General features: G+C 31.5%; 1 protein-coding gene across 2 annotated transcripts in view; it reads left to right on the plus strand.

The window, feature by feature from the left end:
* The window catches only part of LOC110994151 (octopamine receptor beta-2R), a 97,887-nt gene that overhangs the window by 30,342 nt on the left and 45,168 nt on the right, over positions 1 to 22,377 (plus strand). For both annotated transcript variants that reach the window (XM_022260661.2, XM_022260662.2), the window contains exon 2: positions 9,666 to 9,707. The gene's annotated coding sequence lies outside the window, so the exon portion shown is untranslated. The remainder of the gene's footprint in view (positions 1 to 9,665; positions 9,708 to 22,377) is intronic.

Here is a 22,377-nt window from a genome sequence, read left to right on the forward strand (position 1 = left end):
GTTTAAATACTTTTCTTTCAAAGTAGTAATTTCCCCATGCCGGCCGCCTAGAATAAGGCACATTTCATACTTTTAATTATGTTCTGATAATACAACTACGGACCCGTAGAGAGAACAACATGCAGTTGTGCTCTCTATGGGTTCTGGTCTGCTCCACTGCTTTTGTATGCATTTTACGTGTAGTCCATAAAATCGCTTGTAACTTACACCATCAGACATTTTTATAAAATATTTTTTTGTAATGTCGTCACCTTTTGTGTAATTACATTGTCTCACGTTTGAGTCGGAGTTATATTTGTTTTTCAATTAACAAACGAATAAATTAAACAGTTGAGTATGTGTATTTTCTTAGAGAAATTCTTGTTTATTTTTTAGCTTACGGATTTTTTAAACATTTATTTTAGTTTAGGATATTATAAAATACAATATTATAGGATTTATATACAATAAAAAGGGAGAAAATTTGCATTTGTATGTTTGTATTACGAATAGACTTAAAACTACTAGACTGAATTCGATTGTTTTCGTTATTAAAATCCTTTATCCCTAAAGCTATATTCTTTTTCTTCTCTATGAGATAAGTATAAAGAGTAGAGTTATATCTAAGTTTATAAATATTTTTGTTTTAAGCACTCTAATGAGGCTGAGGTAGTTCACGGTTCTTCAAATGCTTTACTTTTGCTTTGCGTTGTTTGTTTATGTTCATGTTCATGTCACTTATGTTCCCAGGCATATGCCTGACACATATCCATACACACCCTTGTAACACTCACTAACCCACGCATAGTACGTATGCCTCTCCCACTATCACACACACAAACAACCATACAAATTTATTTCTACTAACTTCTAACTAGTTGACTGCTTTTTTTTGTTTCTTTCCTCATTAAAACGTTAAATTTGTTTGTCTACCCCATTTTATGTATGTACTTTTTGTTACTACTCATTATGACTTTGCTATGGAATGGAAGCCTGGTTATCCATATCACAGGTTCTTACCAAGTTTGGAAACCAGTCTCCCAATACCGTCACCACTGTGATCTTTTTTATTGTTGTAAATGTTATTGTTGTTGTAAATGTGAGTCCCAAACAATCATTGTTTTACCGATTGGAACCTTATATTAGGTAGTAAGCGATTATTAATGACTTTAGTTTATACTTAGCAAGACGCCGGAAACTCGAGTAACGCTAAGTAATAAATTCAAAGCGAAACTACTTAATCGCATCTGAAGTTACGGATTAGGACATGTGAATGGCATTTCCGAGTACTGAAATTGGATGAAGTTAATATTGTACAGAGCAGACGTGATATAGAGACAATTAATTGATATATATCCTTAAGACGGCTAGAATGATTGGGATACGTAACTTCGTAACAACTCTGTAGGATAGAACGATACCTGCGCCATGAAACGCTTTTGTTAATTGCCTTTGGTCGTTAACACTTAAAGCTGGTGTTGACTTCATTTTCTGGTGAAACTATAATCACGGTTAGATACAGAAAACTCTTAAGGATTTGCATTATGTTGCGTAAATTGTGGTTGTAGAGCAGCGAAGATTTAATACATTCACTTTAGAGATTCATAGTGTTATAAAATGATAAAAAATACATCAATGAAATACTAAGTATTGCAACTTGGAACACTTTTTTACCTTAGATTTAAAAAATATTAAATTTGTTAGACACGTATATGGATTACATTAAGGAGTATTAATACAAGTATAAACTGTTTTTTACATAAATTTGCTTAGTGTATATTAAGTTACATATAAAGGTTATTTTATTAAAATGTCATGCAATAGCTAGAATTGCATGTTTATTTTACGTGGAAGTAATAATGTTTATGACACCTTCATTGAAGTGATTGTCATATTGGTTAGTGAGTGGTTTGTGGTCAACCAATATAGTATTGTGTTTCACTAATATAAAGCTTAAAACACACACACACAATAATAATACAATATATTAAACGCAATTTGAGATGTGGTTCACGCCAACAATATTATAATAATTTTGTCAAATCGATTAATTGGTGGCATTATTTTGGATAATACTTGAGTAGTTAATCTTTGGTTTACGTTTTGTATAAAAAAAAATTTCTTAATCGCGTATTAGTTACATTATGCTTTACCAGGGATATGACCTTTTGTCGGTCGGCTGCTGTATTTTAAATAAGTTAAGTAAATAATGTAATAATTATATATTAATTAAAATAACTGACTATTCCTTTAAACTCCTAAAGGCTTTTGCAGAAAGCCATTTTCCAACTTAAATATACTTCTTTTACTAGAATATTTTCATAATAGGATTGTATAAATAATCAATGTATGAATGTTTCACAACAAAACAAAGTTTATATAAGACTATTTATTTTATTGAATTGAGTTGCAATTTCTTACAAGTTACATAAAGTATTGATTAATTTACTGTCTGTATTTGAATAGTCTGTGACAAGAAGTCCCAAAGTCAATGCGTACAAGTGATCCGTCTGTAAACCCAACTCAATGTGGACATGATTCCTATTAAGTACTGCTGAACCGAACTTAAAAGATGTTTACGGTGCGATTTAAAGATTCCTCCGGAGGCATGCTGGAGACACATTTTTTAATCTTATGGATCACTTCATATAAATATGTATATTCCTTTAAAACATGTAAATTTAGCAATTCTATTTTTGAACTTTTGTCAGCATTATACTGATGCAAGATTAATAGAATATAAAATAAGTGTAGACGTTATCAATGCTATTACAAAATGGTGTTATTGAGAAAATATTTTAATACAATTTTATGAATATAATGTGACACTCGAGAACAAAGTAATTCCTTTGATATGAATTGTTTCACAATTTAGTATACTGTTGCAACAAAATAATAACTGGTTTGTAGGCTGATAATTATTAATAATAAAAATACTTATATCTTTGCTTTAAGCTCGTCATTTTCGTAAAGCCTTTCATGCAGCAATAAAACTACCGAAACCCAAAGAGTTCTACAGTAATCTCGCAAAGCTAAAAGCTCCCTAGATAATAACATCAAAAGTACCCACTTTTGTCCGCAAAAGCGCCTTAAACACTAAGATTTCAGTTCTTTACTTGCTTCTTTAAGGGAAATAGTATTACGATACATTTTATATTAAGATTAAAGGTAACTTACTTGGTATTGCACGTGTAACATAAATTTATTCATAAATTTAATTATTTTTCTCTGGATATTTAGTTGAAATAATAAATTTAAGATTATAGATACATATACACTTAGTGTATGTACACTAAGTGTATGTACACTTACTGTATATAAATAGTTATTAAATATTTACCCTATTTTGAATAAATTATTCGTTCTTATAATTGATTCGTATCCATTTTAAATTTAGTGATTAAATAATCTGCTCTACTACTTATAAGAAACTCCCAATCGGATTTAAGAGCTGTGTTAAAAGAAATCATTATAAATATTATTTATATAATAACGCATAAATATGATGAATATGATTTTCTATATAAAATATTCTGAACCGAAATAGTAATAATAATTAAAAATGCATTAAGAGAAAACTAAAAATAAATTTAATTTAGTCTCTGTAGCAGTGTACCTCTAATGCTGGCAGGGTTTCCTCGCTATATTGCTATACTTATTTGTTCGACGAAAGCACCAGCTTTGGGCTCACCGGTACTACTCGGCGACAACTTAAATCTGTGCACTTGAAACCCACGGCTTAATTATATGAGAAATACATTTTTAATAAAAAATATTAATAATAAATTAAATTTAATCAGTTAGTTAATTGTATTGAATACTTTGTTTGTTTGTTCCTTTTTGTAAATCTTTTTAGTTATAAAATATCATGTATTCCATCTGTGGCTATGTTCTCGGTGTATTTGTTTGATATTATATGTATTTTGTGTTTGCTGTAGGAGTACAAAAAAAATTAAAAATAAAATAAAATATATGACAGTTTTAATAGAAAATTTAATTGAGATTATATATCAATCATGTGTCACGTTGTTTGTCCGTATGTATGCAGTTTGATCTAACTTAAATTATAGGGTAGCTTACATCTCAATTTAAACCTGTAATAAATGGCGCTGTGTCACAAGTACCAACGTTTCACATAAGTTCTACTCCTACTACGTTTCCCTTGAATACTTTACAACTATGTAATATAACAAGAACCTTAGCCACAGCAACGCTTGACCGAGTCTGCTAATATTTATATAAATTGACGTTTCAATAAATTGTGGTCAGTACACATCAAGTTGACAAATAACTATTTGAACTACTGAAAAACAAGTGTACCTTATTATTTATAAATGAAATTAGTATATTAGTATTTAATGCAAAAATCAAGCCAAACATTTCAAATACAAAGTGGCAATAGATAGAGCTATTACGGTAATTGTACATACTATTTAATAATATAAATTAATTTACTTGTTGTATTATGTCACTATCACTCACAATAATCACTACGATGAAATCGTACTCTGAACATATAGAAGTTATTCCAGCTGCTAAAGTATATATTTAACATCTCGGCCTTAGGCCACTTTGGCCAGTGGTGTAATGGTGTTTTTTTTATAGAACAGGGGGCAAACGGGCAGGAGGCTCACCTGATGTTAAGTGATACCGCCGCCCATGGACACACCAATGGTAATGCTGCTCGAGTTTTACATTAGGTTAGAGGAACTGTCTATCAACATACAGAATCTGTAAGGAAAGAAAACCAGAAGGATAGCAACTGTATCGGAACAAGAAACGATGACAACATATTATGATTCGGTGTATTAATTTAGCTAACGAAATATATGTATTTTGTATTTCATATGGTTACATGAGTGAACTGGCAAAAGTTCTATCAGTTGTTAGTGCCTATAGTAGTTAGTAATTTCTTGAATTATGTAATTTTCTTTTTCCTAATTAATTTCATATGTTTGTTTTGGTAAATTTTATTTACTTATTGTTCACTCTTGTCAATTTAGAGTCACCTGTTAGGGCAGGAGTATTTTTATTATTAAATAATAAAATAAAGAAAGTCGCACTTCATCAGTGTCAAGAAATAGCAAGAATAGCTTAAGTCGTAAACTAATGCTGTTAGTGACTAAAGCGTTCATTAGTAGGAATTGAGTTCATTAAAGGGTTCGCTTTGAGAATAATAGTTACTATATAGGGATCTTATTTGATCTGCCTTTTACATGTAATAAATTAGATGTGTGATAAATTTTAAACATATGAGTCTAATCGTTTCGGAACTTATCTGAAAAGGATTGATGATTATAAATTTTTTATCCATATACTAGGTAGGTAATAGAAAATTTTCAGACAGCTTGTTGGACCCCTTTTACGCTCAAACAGAAACTTTTGAATTCCTTGATTTTCTTCTCGTTTTCCAATTTAACCTTAAGCTTAAGAACCCTTTCGTAAGATCGTCCTAGCTTCTAACTCCAATTCCAAGGATGTTCAAGTTAGCCAATAAATTTTCCCTGTATTGACTGACCCCTCCCACTTCTAGTACCGCAGACCTGTCTCAAAATTTTGCAATAAACGTTGTCTATTTAATATTACTAGCGGCACGTCCAGGCTCCACACGGGTGGACTTTTTCCTAATATTTGTTTGATATTATTTTCCTTAATATTGTGGAACATTATTTTGGTCTATTATAAATAGCTTTTGCAGAGCATGGTAACATTATTGTAGTTTTAGAAGGATACCTTGTTTAAAAATAGTAATCAGTGATGATATAGCATTTAAATGATGATTTTTTTTAAATAGTTCCAGTACTTTCTGAGCCAATTCGTTGCTAACATACTTACACACAAATCTTTTTTAATAATATTAGGTTAGATAAGAGGTAAATTAAGAAACTTATCCTATTATAAAAAATCTTTATTTTATTTTAAAAAAATACTATTAGACAGCCACGTTATCTGTCTCATAAGCTATATATAAACAACTCAGGTAAATGATTTTTTATGGTATACGAGTTAGGATTTTCTGTGTCACTGTTATAATCAGAGAAAATACAACAGACGGGAAATGTCCACAATTCGTAATAATATATTCGTGCCTTTTTTATTACGGTATTAAAATTATATAGACAATTATATTATTATATAACTAAGAACTATAAAGCAATTATTTTATAGCTCTGAATAGCTAGACTAATTCTTTTTCAAGGTAAAATGGCTTATATACAATTTAATATAAAACAAAAGCCGTGGGCCAGGCTAGTTTACAATAATTCTTATAAAAACCGCACATCAATATTATTCGCTTCCATAACTGTGAAATGATACGTAATAATTTAACGAGCATAATTTTGTTCCCCGGAGAAAATTTTATACTTTGACAAGCGATATTTAAAATATGTGTATTTTATTTTATCTCTCTTATGTAGATAGTCTGAGAAACTGTAAGGAAAATCACTCAAGACGTCCTTTACAATATTAGTGTTAAGGAACTTCAAACATTGAAGTATATTATAAACAAATGCTAGCAATTTTGCTATGATTGAATTCAGAAGCTATTTTCTCAGATAGCAATACCACTGCAAAAACAGAATTTGATTAAACTGAGACAACATGATAGAATACTGTAAAATGAAAATATATTATGAAGATTGCTTCTTGAAACTTTGTCTTAGAACCGTTTTGAAATGAGATATTTAGACTAACTTCCTTACTTAGTAATCTGAGATGTTATGGCGAGATCACTTCGGACAGTTTGAAGAACGTCTTGATTTAATATTTTTCTTAAACTTGTTTTGTAAGGGATATAATAATATGGTATTAGGATATTGATGACCAATTTTATAGGAAATAGCAAAAAGGTTAGTCGACATCACAGGAGATAGAAGGGCTGGCAGCTACCTCGGACAAAGATTAAGGCTAGCTGTTCAAAGGGGAAACGCTGCCAGCATCTTCGGAACCACGCTTTAAAGGACTCCTTTTTTATGTTACAGGAGGCAGATGGGCAGCAGGCTCACCTGATGTTAAGTGACACCGCCGCCCATGGACACTCGCACATCCAGAAGGCTCGCAAGCGTGCTGCCGGCCTTTTAAGAATCGGTACGCTCTTTTTTTGACGGACCCTATTTATTTGACATTTGCATACCTGGTTAGTATCTGGCAAATCGTGCGTTTTTTAATAATTAATTGATCTTTATATACCATATTATAGTAGTTTTAGAGGTAAGCTTGAATTTCGTGGATTTCAACTTCAACCAATGGATTTTTTATTCGATATAATCAATTAGAACTAGAATCATATGGCGAAGGAAAACATGGTGAAGAGACCAACTTGTATTAAACCCGCAAACTACGACGATGTACTATAAAACTACCTCTTTTATACAGCAATATATTTAGCCCTGTCAAAGGGATAACAAATTTCGTCTACTGTTGAAACATAGTACTTATCTTGTTCATAGCTATAAAATAATTGCTTAATAGTTAATAGTTATATAATATTATTTTCTATATAATTTTAATATCGTATTAAAAAAGGAACGAATAAATTATTACGAGTTGTAGACATTTCCCGTCTGTTGTATTTTCCAATTGATCAACAACGCGGATATCTAACTTCAAAATTAAACTAATAAAGTGCAGCCGGCGACTCTGATACATAAATATTAAAACCACGATGTTTTGATGAATTGCTTTTGTTTCTAGGTTTTACTTTAATTTGATTCGGCGGATAGACCTTAATATTTTATAACTTTAAACAATGTGTATTGTGTATCTTTAGAAAAGCGCATATTAATCATAAAAGTCTATTGATAAAGTTCTTACTAGTTGGAATTATTATATGTTCCAGGTATCACCTGGACATCCGTCGTTCCAAAACTGAGCGTTTCGGAGGACACTTTTTGCCACGTACCACCGCCATTTGGAACAAGCTCCCTTTTAAAGTATTTACAATCGAATTCTAGGGTCGTTCAAGAAAAAACTATTATCTAACAATGTTATATATAAAAAACAAATGAATCAGCATCTATCAAGGAACACCATCACTTGTTTATTTTTCCTCTGTATGTAATATTCGTTTCAATTGTTTTGATAGTGTAGCATTTCTAGTCCAATGATAGACACGTAATTAGTGCCGTCTTTTCGTTTCACATAAATTGTATTTTTTTTTTAACATTTTTATACTTTTTTTTTTCAAATATATATGTTTTAATTAAATTCATATTTAATACAGAAATAACATAATACAAATAACTAACCTTAAAATTTAATTATTAAAAAATATTATTAAAAGGAGTCCCTTTAGGCAAGGTTCCGAAGACACTAGCAGCGTTCCCCCTTTGAATAGCTAGACTAATTCTTTGTGCGAGGTAGCTGCCAGCTCTTCGTTCTCCTGTGATGTCGACTAACTTTGATAATTCCCTAAAAAGCTTTAATTGTAATTAATTCGTTTACATTGCGCTCTGTTTATTGTTTTTAATGCAATTATGTCCCAAAATAATACTCTAGTAGTTGATGTCTCTAAGTATAATGTTTCTAAATTTAGAAAGCCGAACTTATGAACCACTTTGTGTAAAACAAATAAAATGCGTTATGGATAACCCATAACACAGTTTCCTTTTAAATCTGTTGACAGAGATTTTAGTAAATTTGTAACTTCACAAGAAAACACAGTAGAGACATTGATCTGCATTCTAATGAGTCCAGTTAATTCTAAAAGGATTACCATAATGATCCTGAATATTGGTACCTACTATGGAATTCCTAGTTTGCGACTATGAAGTGGAATTATATAAATTAATAATTTTTCTTACACACAGTATATAAAAAAAATCTTCCGTTTGCTAATCCGTACAAAGACCTTCCTTCTCCAGACTTTTCTGCCATTTCACGCCCCACTTGACCAAACCTTGACAGACTGACCTGACTTGACATCTCTTTTGTTAATATTTGGTAAATAATTTATTAACATGTAGTCTATCGACAATTGTTTTTCTGTTTTCTCAGAAATCTAGTCTTGGTTCAGTGCAAACTCTATATGATAGAGTCGTGTTCCTCAATGATATATCCATTAACGAACGAGGGCATATCCCGCTGTTATTTTACGATTGCTTCTGAACTTCGATCTACTTAATTGGCGCTAATCCAGATTATGGCGTCTGACGGCCAATATTAATCAAAATGTACTAAGAATGTAGGGTTGCTATCTAATAATAGATTTAGCGTCTCTACCAAGCGTGCAGTAGTTTTGTAATATTTTATTACAAATTACAATTATTCTATTATATGTAGTTTCCTTACACGTTTGCTAGAGATCTTTTCAAGACGTACTTCACGCGAATTTTCCTGTAATACAAAAGCTCTTGTTCTGAAGTAATTGTATGGGAATGACATAAGCTCTCGCCTCGTTGGTTTTAAGACCACCACAAGTGTGACAGTTGACATTTTTTACGCAAAAATTCTGTACTCATACGTTTTAGAGCTTTAAATATTTAGTCAAGACATAATTATATCTAACTATGAAATCCAGTGTTAGTATCTATATTAGTTTAATTATTTTATAAGAGAATATACAGCTTAGTTTTAATTACAACAAACTTTCCTTTTTTTACGTATCTACTGTATTTTTTAAGTATATATCAGAAACCATTAGTAAAGCAATAGTAACATAAGTATAAAAACCTATTTCTTTTCAGGAAACGAGCTTGTATCGAGCTATTGAGTCGTGAAGATTTATGGTGAGTTCGACCTAAATAATATATTAGTTTCTGGAGATACCCCTTCAAATTACCTTTAAACCTTTCTAGTTTAAGTTTTATCATACAAAAAAAAATATTATAACTGGAACTTGGAATAGTTTGCAATTATAAAATTATTATATTTTGAAGTGAAACTTCTTTAGGCGCATGAGGGTAACATTTTTAATTAACAACGGATGAAAGATGACGTCACGAAGATGTGCAGTGTTTTTATCAAAGAAAAGGGAGAGAGCGATCGAGACCGATTGAGAGAGACTGAGAAAGGGAGATAGAGAAAAAATACACGTTATTGGTTGATGTATTCGTTTAGTAGTTATATTATATTAGAACTATAGACGGCAATTCTGTCGCAAAACGTCTTGTGTAGTAAACGCAGATTTTTTATGATTTATGTTATCATTCGTACGTATGCAATGTGTAAACAATGTGAATATACATACAAATACATGGAGTGATCATATACTGGTACATGATTGTATATTTGTATATTGTAATATTGGGGCTTTCACCTTAGTAATAATATATTTACAAAGAAGTTTCACTTCTGACATCTGTACTTTGTACGCACGCACATCTTTGTGTAATAATAATAATAGATCACAGCAAGACAGTACATGTGAGTAATGAGACCTAGCATTATACATAGTGTGTGATATGTATTTGAGTTATTAGTACTATAGCTGAATTATCTAAATAAACTATTAGTAAAATAAGTATTGTAATACAAGTTTATATTTTAATTTCCTTTATAATAGGCACCAAAACATAACCGATTTATAAATTCTTTCACAATTAGGATTCTGGTTAACATAGACTATAGAATAATTAAAAAACAATTTATACAAAGTTGTGAAAAAGTCCCATAAATATCCCTATGCGATACGCTATGTACACTGCGGAAACATTGAAAATAGACCAAATGTACTTCAGTTTTATAAAATAGGCATACGTTTAATAAAATTAATATCTATGCGAAACTCTTGAACGCTATTTAGATATAAATAATACAAAACTATGCTTCGCAATACACAAAAACAAAGGAGGTCTGGATTCTTAGTAAAATTTAAACGAGACAAACAAGAACCTCAATACACCTCACTGTCCTTTGTAGCGATAAAATATAACGTTTAAATTAACAACCCTATAAAGCACAGATTAAATAGACAGTAGACATAAAAGGGCCATTGGTGCATAAACTGTGTTCTATTACTTGCAGTAAGCTTTTGTCGACCTAGTTGTAACTCCTACATTAATATTCCTCGCCTCTGGGAATTCCAATTTCAAATATTCTCCTTAAAAAAGACGAAAGGCGTTCTCTAATATAACTGGTGCAAAAGTGCCATATATTGTGGTTATAGACGTAGTGCACAGATAACGTCTTTGAAGGTAATATGTTTGTACTCCGAAAGCGATATTGCTGTTTGCAAGTTTAATAAAACAAATTCAAATGTTTGAAATACTTTATCTTATTTTTAAGACACACGTTAAACGGTGAATATTATTTTTTGTCTATAATATACATTATGTATTGTGTAGATAGATATATATAGATACCAAAAGTAAAGTTAAAATTATACTATCGAAACCGAACAAGCATATTCGCTCTCTGTTCTTTACCGCAGTAAAATATAGGACTTCAAATTACGTAAGTGTAGTTTTAAAGACCAGAGTGCTCTGAATTTCGAATCGTGCCACAAACTGGTTGGCAAAATCGATACTGCGACCGTTCGCTAGCAATAGGCCTTACTGAAGTCGCAAAAGTATACTTTATGTTCCCGGGTTTCTTGAGATGTATATTTGAGTTTTAAGGCTTATACGTAACTTTTTAATATGTCATTAATTTATCTGATATTAACACGACATAGAATTTTGAATCCCGAACGATAAAATAATTGATTTAAAATGTTTATTTATTATTTTTGTTACTGGCCAGCATTAGCAAAAAACCAAAGGAAATAAAGACGATTCAGAGACAATTTAAATGTAAACAGTAATAAAAATCATTAAGCGATCATTAAGTTGTATATTATATAAGTTCCGGAAATTCTTTACCTATACACCCTAATTTAAAGTATGGATACCTTTATCTCACAACCACAACAATTTTTCCCTACTCGGACCCGAAGGACCAACGACCTCTATGACTTAGACCTGAGGCCCTTGATAGAATAAATAGCGACAGACTAAACTGTAATCGTTGTAAGACAATATTTTTATTTATTTATTTATTTTATTTTATAATAGTATTGAATATTCACGATTGATTACATGAGAATAAGTACCAGTGCCATATTGGTATATTTGTTTCACGTGCACCACAACCTTTTACGTCTGGGTCTGGGCACAAATCGTTTTGTATATGATGCCTGATCATTTGATTCTTTAGGCAAGTAGGTGATCGTAGTAGGCCTTCTGTTCCTGAAACAGTCTCAGGTCTCACGATGTTTTCCTTCACCGTACGAGCGTTTGTTAAACTTTAGTACAAGAGAAGGCCCCCGTGGCTGGAATGCCTGGCGAACCCCAAGGGCCCATCTCATGGACGTGTGAAGGGCTGAGGTGTTTTTAGTGGGTGGGGTCTTGCAGCCTCTCTCAATAGCAGAGGGATTTGAGTGAAGACACAGCCTCACAGTCCCCGCGTTAAGATCGACTACTTTGGCGCGGGCCTGCGTATGCGCATTTTCACCTTATGAAAAAAAAAGATACTTAACATCTAAATATATATATTTATATCTTTATTTTACACTAGCTGACCTGGCAAACGTCGTCTTGCCAAACTACTACCTTTAACTCAGCGCCATCTGTTAGAATTGTATCAAATAATAAACAAATGTTAATGTTATCGTAATTTTAGTAAGGATGCCTATTTTTTTGAAAATGAAATATAGCCTATGTCACTCAGGAATGATGTAGCTTTCCAACAGTGAAAGAATTTTTCAAATCTGCCAAGTAGTTTCGGAGCCTATTCAATTCATACAAACAAACAAACAAAAAATCAAACCTTTCCTCTTTATAATATTAGTATAGATAACTAATATTTCGAAGGATTTCCGAATAAGGGTAAACTTGATATCTGACGTTTAATTAAATAGATGTAAATTAAATACGTAGTCAAGCGAAGCGAATGATTACCTTAATTGGAAACTATTGTGTAATTAACCAATAGTTGCCGAAAAGATCCCTTTAGTTCAGGCCCAATACCGCTCGTCTAATAATTCCATTATCATCTTACTATGTACTTAAGTGGATATTTAACGCATAATATCTAATGATATCTTCATAATAAACTGTTGGCTAATTTAAATAAACATTTTAAGGATTTTAAATATCGAAACAAAACTTAGAAGCATTATTTGATGAAAAAAATAATAATCCCATGAAATATAACTCCAATAAATCCACCGTATTTAAAGAAAAACACTTTTTTAACGGATTATAGTTATGTATTTGTATTTAAACTTATAATTATTTGTACATAATTTTAAATTTAAACCGACGTTGCGTTGCGTTGTTCGTTGCGTGCTGTAAAGCACGCGAAACGTCGGTTTAAATTTAAAATTATGTACAAATAATTATAAGTTTAAATACAAATACATAACTATAATCCGTTAAAAAAGTGTTTTTCTTTAAATGTGTAAAAGTTATGTAAATAAAAGACAATACTATCCACCGTATTTTCCAGATTTACCCCCAGCGACTTTCCTTGGTTTAAGACCTCAAGACCATGCTCGCTGTACGGCATCGCCGCAGCCTATTTTGAGGGTAAATAAAAATGGTATCGAAAAATTGTATGACCGCTCATCTTATTCATTGAATCACTTTCGAAGGCACATGAATAATCAAATCAAATTCTATCAAAAAAATGTTTTCTATGTTAGCCTACGAAATTTTTATAGCCATTTATATTCAGTTCTCTTTAGTCATTAAATATGGAGGAGAAATCCAGAAATGAATTTAGGTATATGATTTTGTTTGAATTACTGTACTTGTTAATTAACAACAATTTATATTTCGTGCTAGAAATGACATATAATAGTTTTTGTATCCACTATTCATTTCCATACTAATGATTCTAGTATTTAGGATTTGACTTGGAAACACATATTATGCAAATCGTTATGCGTTTCGACACAGCCCACAGTTTAAGCTATTAAAGGAATATCTAGAGGCGATGCAACCTATGATACAAATACTGTTTTTCAAGTAATCGAAGAAAAATCGTAATAATCTACCTAAAATACGTACGAACTACGGAAATGTTTACTTAAAAAGGCGCACAGCTGTAGGTATAATAAACTACGCACAAATATACAAAATGGGTGAATATATCAAACAAAATTACTTTTAATTTAATTTTCTTATAATTAGTTTTTATTCGTGTATCTTTAGTTACCCTTACTTTTAGGTTTGTTGCATATACGATTTGTGATAATTTGAGAACGACTACAATGTTATGTTTACCTGAAATATTATTCTCATGTAGGTGGCATTTTTGCCATTTTTGAGGAAATAAAGTCTTTATTTATATATTAAGTCTACAACATCATACATATTACGAAATCTACTGATAATTTTATAAAATCTTTTATCTAAAATTTACGACAATATATAGAAAGAAAGAAAGAAAGAAATAAAGAACTTTATTAGACACAATATACATGAATGTTTCTATAAAGTAGAGTGCACTGGCCCCCACACTAGGATTCCCTGTGTTGTGGCCAGCCACTCTCTTCCTTTTCACATCTTAACTGTATTGCTTAATTAATTTTACTTAACAATTTTATATCTATACTATTTTGTATAATAAGAAAGATAAGATAGATAGAAAATATGTAAACATAAGTTTTGCAAAAAATAGGAATTAAAAAAAATACAATTAAAAACATATACAATATGAGACAAACACACAATAAAATAAAATCACTTCTTCAGAATTTTTGGTATATAGAGCAGATCTTGAAACCTAATAATAGTCATAATTCTTTGAAGCTTTCGTTTGCACGAACTTAATAAAAACCAGTAAACAGTAACGTTACAAATTTTCAAGTCTCGGCGTCTTATGGCCTTAATAGGCAAGTTATCATCAGCGTACCTGACATACGCTGATGACGTTTTAGATCTCAGGCAGGCCGGATGGTTGCTTTCACAGGCAGGGTTCGAAATCTCGAATGAGAGTCCTCTGAAGCCATATTGCTCTAAACTATACAATATTATGAATAACGGTGTATTGTTTGTAGTAGTGTTAATGAGCAGTGTTGGAGCGTGCGACTCTCAACCTTGAGATCGTAGGTCAATGGACTTTCTTCTTATGATATTTCTCATATCGTGAGGAAACCGTCCGTGTATCAAGCATAGGAGGCTGATCACCTACTTACCTATTAGATTAACCTAAAAAAGTTGTAGCGCGACTGATTTTAATTTTACTGTTACAAACAATGTGCTTATGTGCTCTATAAAATCCGACCTAAATAATTTTAAATTATTTGTCAGTTGTGTTATTGTTAATTTAAATTACTAGAATTTCCATCCCTGAACTCTATCAGAACTTTAAACAAAAGTACTATAAGAATTATAAAAGTAAGCCTTAAAAAAGTTCTATTCGATATATTTTTAATATTATTTTTAAAATATATTCTGTGTTCATATGTATATCCGAATGACAAATCACAATAGATATGTATGAAATTTACTCGGTACCGGACCTTTGCTATTCAGACCTTTTCATTCAATCCAACCGCATAAAAATTTTAGGAGCAATATAGAATATTAAAATATTCCCTTTGCATAGCATGTAGCAGTGTTGACCTGGTCGTTTCAACATACCTCATATATATAAGGACTGTGTGCGTTTAAAACTCGCTCGTACGTTGAAAAAGACCATAGACTCCATAACTGGTCGGCATGTGTCATGCAACGGCCTATTGGAAAAAACAAATGATTGCGAAACAGACACAGAAAACACAGGCCAGACCAAAAGGGGCTGTTGCGCCACACTTTTTTATACCACACTTATATTACACTTATATTATATTAAAATCCTAAAGCCTGTATAGGCTGTAACTATATCGTAAACCGTTTTAATTAAAGTATTAACAACTCCAGAACATTCCGACCTAAATAATGCCTATTGTACTCCGATTGTGCTGCGCTATCCTTACGTTATGCTCCGCTTTAATAATGGCTTCGTCTATAATAGAGAATATATACATCGACAAATACATTGTTAAGTAGATATTTTGGTTATCGTTAAAAATTCGTTATCACATGGAGAAGTCCTTTACTGTGGATCATTAGATTGGCACATATTGGTCGAGAAATATGAATTGCAAATATGTTTCTACGCGCCAAACTCGTATTAAAAAAATCTGACGTAGATATTTGTGGATCCAAAATTAAAATTTCACAAGCAGTTTTTTTCTAAACTAATCGTGATCGCAACGGATTTAAGAAATTATGCTTGTATATTTGTAGATCTTAGGTCTAAAATTATTTAAATAACAACATTATATTTAATTTTTTTATCAAACATTAATAAGCAAAAAGGAGCTTTGTGCCTTTCTAAGACAACAAATGCAAACATAATATAAATCCTATCCTTAGATATAATATAGCGTTATAATAGCGGAAGGGTAAAAAATAAATGTAATAAAATATGATCATACCTACTGACGTAAAAGTAATTAAATGACTGTATATGTTTTATATATAAAATGCAGACATCCCAGATATTCAGGATCAATTTCGTTGGAAATATATTCATTTAGTTTCGCAGAATAAAACTTGCCTATTGGAATATTGATAACGTAATTTTATCTGCATTCCTAGTTCAGTTTTTCATAAGAATGTTAAAAATATTTTTAAATAGGAATTCCGAATTTTTATTTAAATTGAATTATTTTAATATTGTGAAAAACTATACTTTTTACTATTTTATGGTATAGACTATAAGAGTCCCCGCAGACTACAGACTTTTTATCGGCCGATAGTTTGGTCGGCTTCTTAATCAGTATGAATATGTATGCAGTTGCGCACATTACAGTGATTCAGTATCGGCCAATAAAAAAGTTTGATGGGCTTCACGACTGCCTTCAAACTAAACCATCGGCGAACTATCGCCTAAACATCGCCCGACCGCTTGATCAGTATGACGCTCTTCCCCGCCCGCATACTTGCCGATTGTTTCATCGGCCGACTCGACTGCTTTGATATTGAAGGTCCAATTAATTTAACGAATTCATTGAAACTGGTTATGCTCATTCGATAAAAGGAGAAAAACTTTTCCGGGAAGTCTAGTAATTTAGAATGAATTGTGTAAAACTTCCCTTAAAATAATCTGTTATTGTTGATGGGATGTACCTAATACTCTCGATTCCGCTTCTTCATTTTTTTTCTCATTTGTGTCAAGTATAAGGCAATTATAATATTTTTTTCGACTGGTCTCTTCACCAACTCTAGTAAATTAATCAATCGGCCAAACCATTTGTTGCCTAGTCTGCGCACTCGCGACCAACCGAACTGTTTTGTTGGTACAGTGTGCGCACGAACAGGCCAACTCGACTAAACTATCGGCCGATAAAAAGTGTGTAGTCTGCGGGTACGCTAATGCTATAATAGATGTGTTTCATCAATCAATTGAGCATTCTATGGCCTACTACGGTACTATACAGTCATGAGAACGTACATAACATCTAACTCAACGATGTGAATATTTCAATCTTATACACTTATTAAGTCTACTTTTTTAAACAATTGAAGAAAACAAATAAAACTCAATTTATATAAATTGTTAAAAATATATTTTAAATACGACACAAAATATCATATGTATATAGTGCGTATCTTGTTCTATAGTTCTAATTAAATAAAAAAAATATCTATATTATTTGTATAATATAATAATACGTTTTGTTTTAAGTTTAACCTGTCATTAAGAGAAATTTGGCGTGCTTTATGACTGAAAATAAATCATAGATTAATGTCTTATTTGTTAAATTACTTGTATTTATTATAAGATGTTGTTTTTTGTTATCTTTTATCTAGTTTTCTTTTTTGTGTTGTGTAACTATTAAAAATATTGTCTCTCGTCTTCTGTTGTACTTTACAATTGTTATATACTGAGTACTTACTAATTTATATGCGTTTGAATAAACATAGTGAATTATTGTATTAGTAGTATTATGAAAGCATCTTTGAGAGGAGAATCAATCGGTTTATTCAAATGTTTTTTGATACCATCCAAACCCAAACAGCCAGTTCGTTTATAAAATTTAACGTAGAATAAATTGACCACACTTAGGTGAGTCACTGCCTCGATTGTACCACTAACGAGATAGTCAGTTTCCGGTCGCTTTGAATCCATTGAAGATATCCCATACGGGTGCATTCTGTATTGCACTTTAGCTGTATTTTATCGTAATTCAAAAGCTATTTGCGAATGTTGTAGAGATAAGGTGAATAAATATATAGAAACGAATGTCATATGATATATACTTTTTTATTCACGATCACCAAAGTGATTTTAATAATAACGTTATTTTGGGATAATTAGTTTTTATATAAAACTTGAAAATCTTAAAACTTAGGGGCAATATATATATATTATTTTATTAGTTTCGTAAAAAAAATTATAAGATCGAAATGGTCTTATAATTTTGGTAAATGTCTTGTTTTGTAAAGTCATATTGTATTATTTTTTCTAAAAAGCTACATATATTACCATATTATATTAAATATATACTGGCGTCTCTAAACATTTTCTTTGATTTGTATAATGGTGGTTGAAATTCATTGTTGACCGCGAAGCCAAAGAGGGAACAGCCAATTATATTGCATTCTGAGACGAAATACAAAGAAAACCTCGTATTTCCTACTAAATCTTGGAGGGAAATGCAGGGTTAAAATCCTTGGCCATTGTTGACGGAAAACCTTTTTCAAAATGCATTTTATGTCCAAGACAGCTTTACCAGGGTGCACTTTACTGATCAATAAAATTGTTGTTGTTATACCACGTTTACAGACTTTAAAATCTAGTCTAGTTATTGATAGACTTAGCCAATTATTAAGCACTTTTATATATACAATGAAAACCGTTCATGACTACATCGTTTAAAACAACATAACGGTTAGGTATAATTGACCAAAATCAAAGGTCCCTGTTAAATTCTACTCGTATTAGGTACTTAATAACAACGTCATCGCCTGTTATCACTCTCAGTTTTTATGACAGAATAGGAGAAGTCCCTTTGATGTCGTTAGTCGATTTTGACTGAATATCTCTTCTGTAACTTTGTAATTAAAATTTAAACAATTAAACGGCTACATAAATTAATAAAAAAAAATTGTGTGTTTGAAGAGATAGAGAGGTAGACTTTTTGTTTTTTTATAATTATTGTAATGAAAACACATGTGTATACAGTACATCAAAAAAAATCTAAATTTTAATTTCTTAAAAGGCCGGCAACGCACTCGCGAGCGCTCTGGCCCTCGAGTGTCCATGGGCCGCGGTATCACTAAACATCAGGTGAGCCTCCTGCCCGTTTGCCCCCTGTTCTATAAAAAAAATCAACTTACTATTTATAGTTCTTATAAGTTCAAATAAATACATGATTTTATTAATACTATTGTAATCTGCACGGGCACTCACTGCCCTCCTCTGGTGATGTATAGTCTGCCACTTTCAATTAATCTCAGTTATTCGCAAATACTACTACTGATCTAAATTTATACCATTCTTATTTAACGGATCATTGTTACAAACTATTGGGTATCAAAATTACGAATACATAAATCGGTATTGATATTAAATTTAAACAGTAATTATACAAATACAGGAGGATTATAAAACTTGATTTTAAACAATGTAATACATAAAAATATTATATCAAAACATAATTAAATTTAGTCTAAATATTTTTTTTTCACATTTGTTTACTGAAAATATTTTGTATTCTCTATGTCTTCCCTTAAATCACAGATAAAGTCCTTAACTGTGCCCTGCACTTTTAATTTTGTACGTATACTTGTATTCTTATACAGTGTTTATATCAATATATAGATGAGCAAAATTCTATATCATTCATCATATTACGCAATTAAAAAACCAAAATTGTATAATTCTATAATAAAACCTTTTATGATAGAATTGAACGATTTTTTTAAAAATATAACATGATGAATGAGATGAGATTACTCACAATAACGAGGACAAATTAAAAAGAATGATCCAATTTGGTAGTCGTTCGAAAGTTATGCCTAATAAATTTCGGCGATTCATTTTTATTTACAAAATAAAAATTGTCTGAGATATTTATAAAGTATTTCTTGACTTATAAGAAGGGAAAATGTTGAAGCAAATGTCACGTGGCCTTTTGTTGTCTATAGTTTGGTTTACGTTTCAATTAGATAAAGCAAAACGCAAAAATCAATAAAATCGTTCTGCCGTTCTCAAGTTAGTAGATGTAAAGAAATAGCATATATAGTGAAAAAAATTGTACACATCTCTGGACTGTACCAGTTTCTTCTGTTTAACCAAATTTAGCGAAGAGCTTGTCGAATTGTCAATCTCCAACGTATTACTGATTGGCTCAATTCTCTCTATCTCTATGCAGGGACATTTCGTCTTTTTACTTTATGTGCAAAGTGTACTATGATAAATGTTCTGAGAATTGTTTGGGTTGATGCCTACTGCCCTGTTACAACACCGTACCAGCCGCAACGCACCAAAGGCCGGCAATGCACCCATTAAAAATGGGTTTCGATGGCCAATGACTGCTGATGATGTTGGCCGATCCTGTTTGTCCCCTTATTATAAAAAAACCATGAGCCGATTTATTACCGAAGCATTAATCTCATAGCCATGTAAATACCCGACAGAGTAATTATAAAACTTTGAATAAACAATTCTAAATTCACAATACTTAACTTTCCGCAAACAAAATTACTAATTCTCTGTTATTTAGACAGTTGTGGTTCCCAGCTATTCCCTGTTGAGATAATTAGCTGCACTAACTAGTCGATACTGCTCGCAAATTTATGTGCCCATTGGGACTGCACTATTTGAGGTTTGCTAAGAGCGATGAGTACATTATGTACTTGGTTAATAGAAACCGCCTTTATGGCTTATAGTTTCCCGGGTTTCAAGGTTTATACCCCTCCCCCCTTCTGATGCACTCAAGTAACTCCCAAATTCGAAGCTTGTCTCCCCAAATATTAGTTCAAGGCATGCATAAGTTGTACGTTCTATTCCCGACATATATTTGTTGGCACGGCACATCCCTTATATACCTAAAAAAAGTAGACGATTAAACAAATACCACAAATTTATGAATGACCACATTATTTTTATAACTCGCGCTTATAGTAAAAAAATGTTACTGTTATTGGTAACAAACTCTTTTATTGTTTAGCAAATTATGTTGTAGCAAATATTATGTACTATGCCCTGAGGGGGCTGCCTTGACATTATCTGCCCACAATTGAAAATTGCGATGCGCCGTTTGACATATAAAAAGAAAATCTAGTTGCCTTCAATGTATATGTTGTGTTATAATTTCAATTAATTATATTACCTTGGTATACAATTTAATTAATATGAATCTGTGATATCCGGCTTATTATGGATCGAGTTCCGGCTCGAAGGATCAAAATGTACGTATGTACTTAATAATCTACGGATCAAAGGGTCAATGGGATGCTTTAAATAAAAGAGGAGATTATTTTATCTCTATACTAATTACTCACGTACGTAGTACGTACAGAATGCTAATTTATTTTATGGTAAACGAAACGCTATTCTTTGCTTGAAACAAGCTGAGAGAGACAGGCAGAGGCTGGTTATACCTGGCTCTTGGTGTAACTCCAACAATTAATCACCACACTTATAAAACTATGAAATCCTGCCTGAGCAAAATATAGGGCATTGCGTTATAAAATATAAATTTATTATCATTTATATAAGCATTATGTCAATTCAAATATATATACAAATGTTATTAATATTATATAATAATAATAAATACAATAAATAAATAAATTCTCGTGACGCTACCATTATATTTCTTGGTCGTCTTAGTCTTGGGCCAGATGCATTCGTTTCTTAGACTTTTTTTATAGACAAGTAGGTGTATCAACCTTCTGTGCCTGATGTTGTAGATTTTTGTGTCTAAACACGCGGCTATCCTTTGCCTTTACCATAGGAGCAAGCGTTAAGTGCGCACATAGAAAGAAATATCCATTGGTTCAGCCTGATGCGAACGCCTGACAGGGTTGAGAGTCGTTCACTTAAACCACTAGGTGAACACTATCCTTTTTAATATTAAAATATTTTATCATTAACATATACATAAGAATAAATAAATATTTAATGAATATATGTTACTTTTATCGCGCACTGACAACTATTTCTTTATTGTCTTTGGTATAATAAAAAATCATTTCAAGACAGCGTACCTGAACATCTGAAGTGAAAATCACTGAGAGAACAGTGCTCCACAAATTAAATTTGTGACTGAATTACCTTAGTAATGGGCAGCGAGTAAGTGAGTTAGTTCTAAATTGCGAAGAAGACACGGCAACTGAAAGTTTTTAATAGAAAATTCATATAGCTTTTCCTTTCTCACAATACTAAAACGAATGCTAAATAAGGTATATTTAG

The sequence above is a fragment of the Pieris rapae genome, chromosome 11 (assembly GCF_905147795.1).
Source record: "Pieris rapae chromosome 11, ilPieRapa1.1, whole genome shotgun sequence".
NCBI lineage: Eukaryota > Metazoa > Arthropoda > Insecta > Lepidoptera > Pieridae > Pieris > Pieris rapae.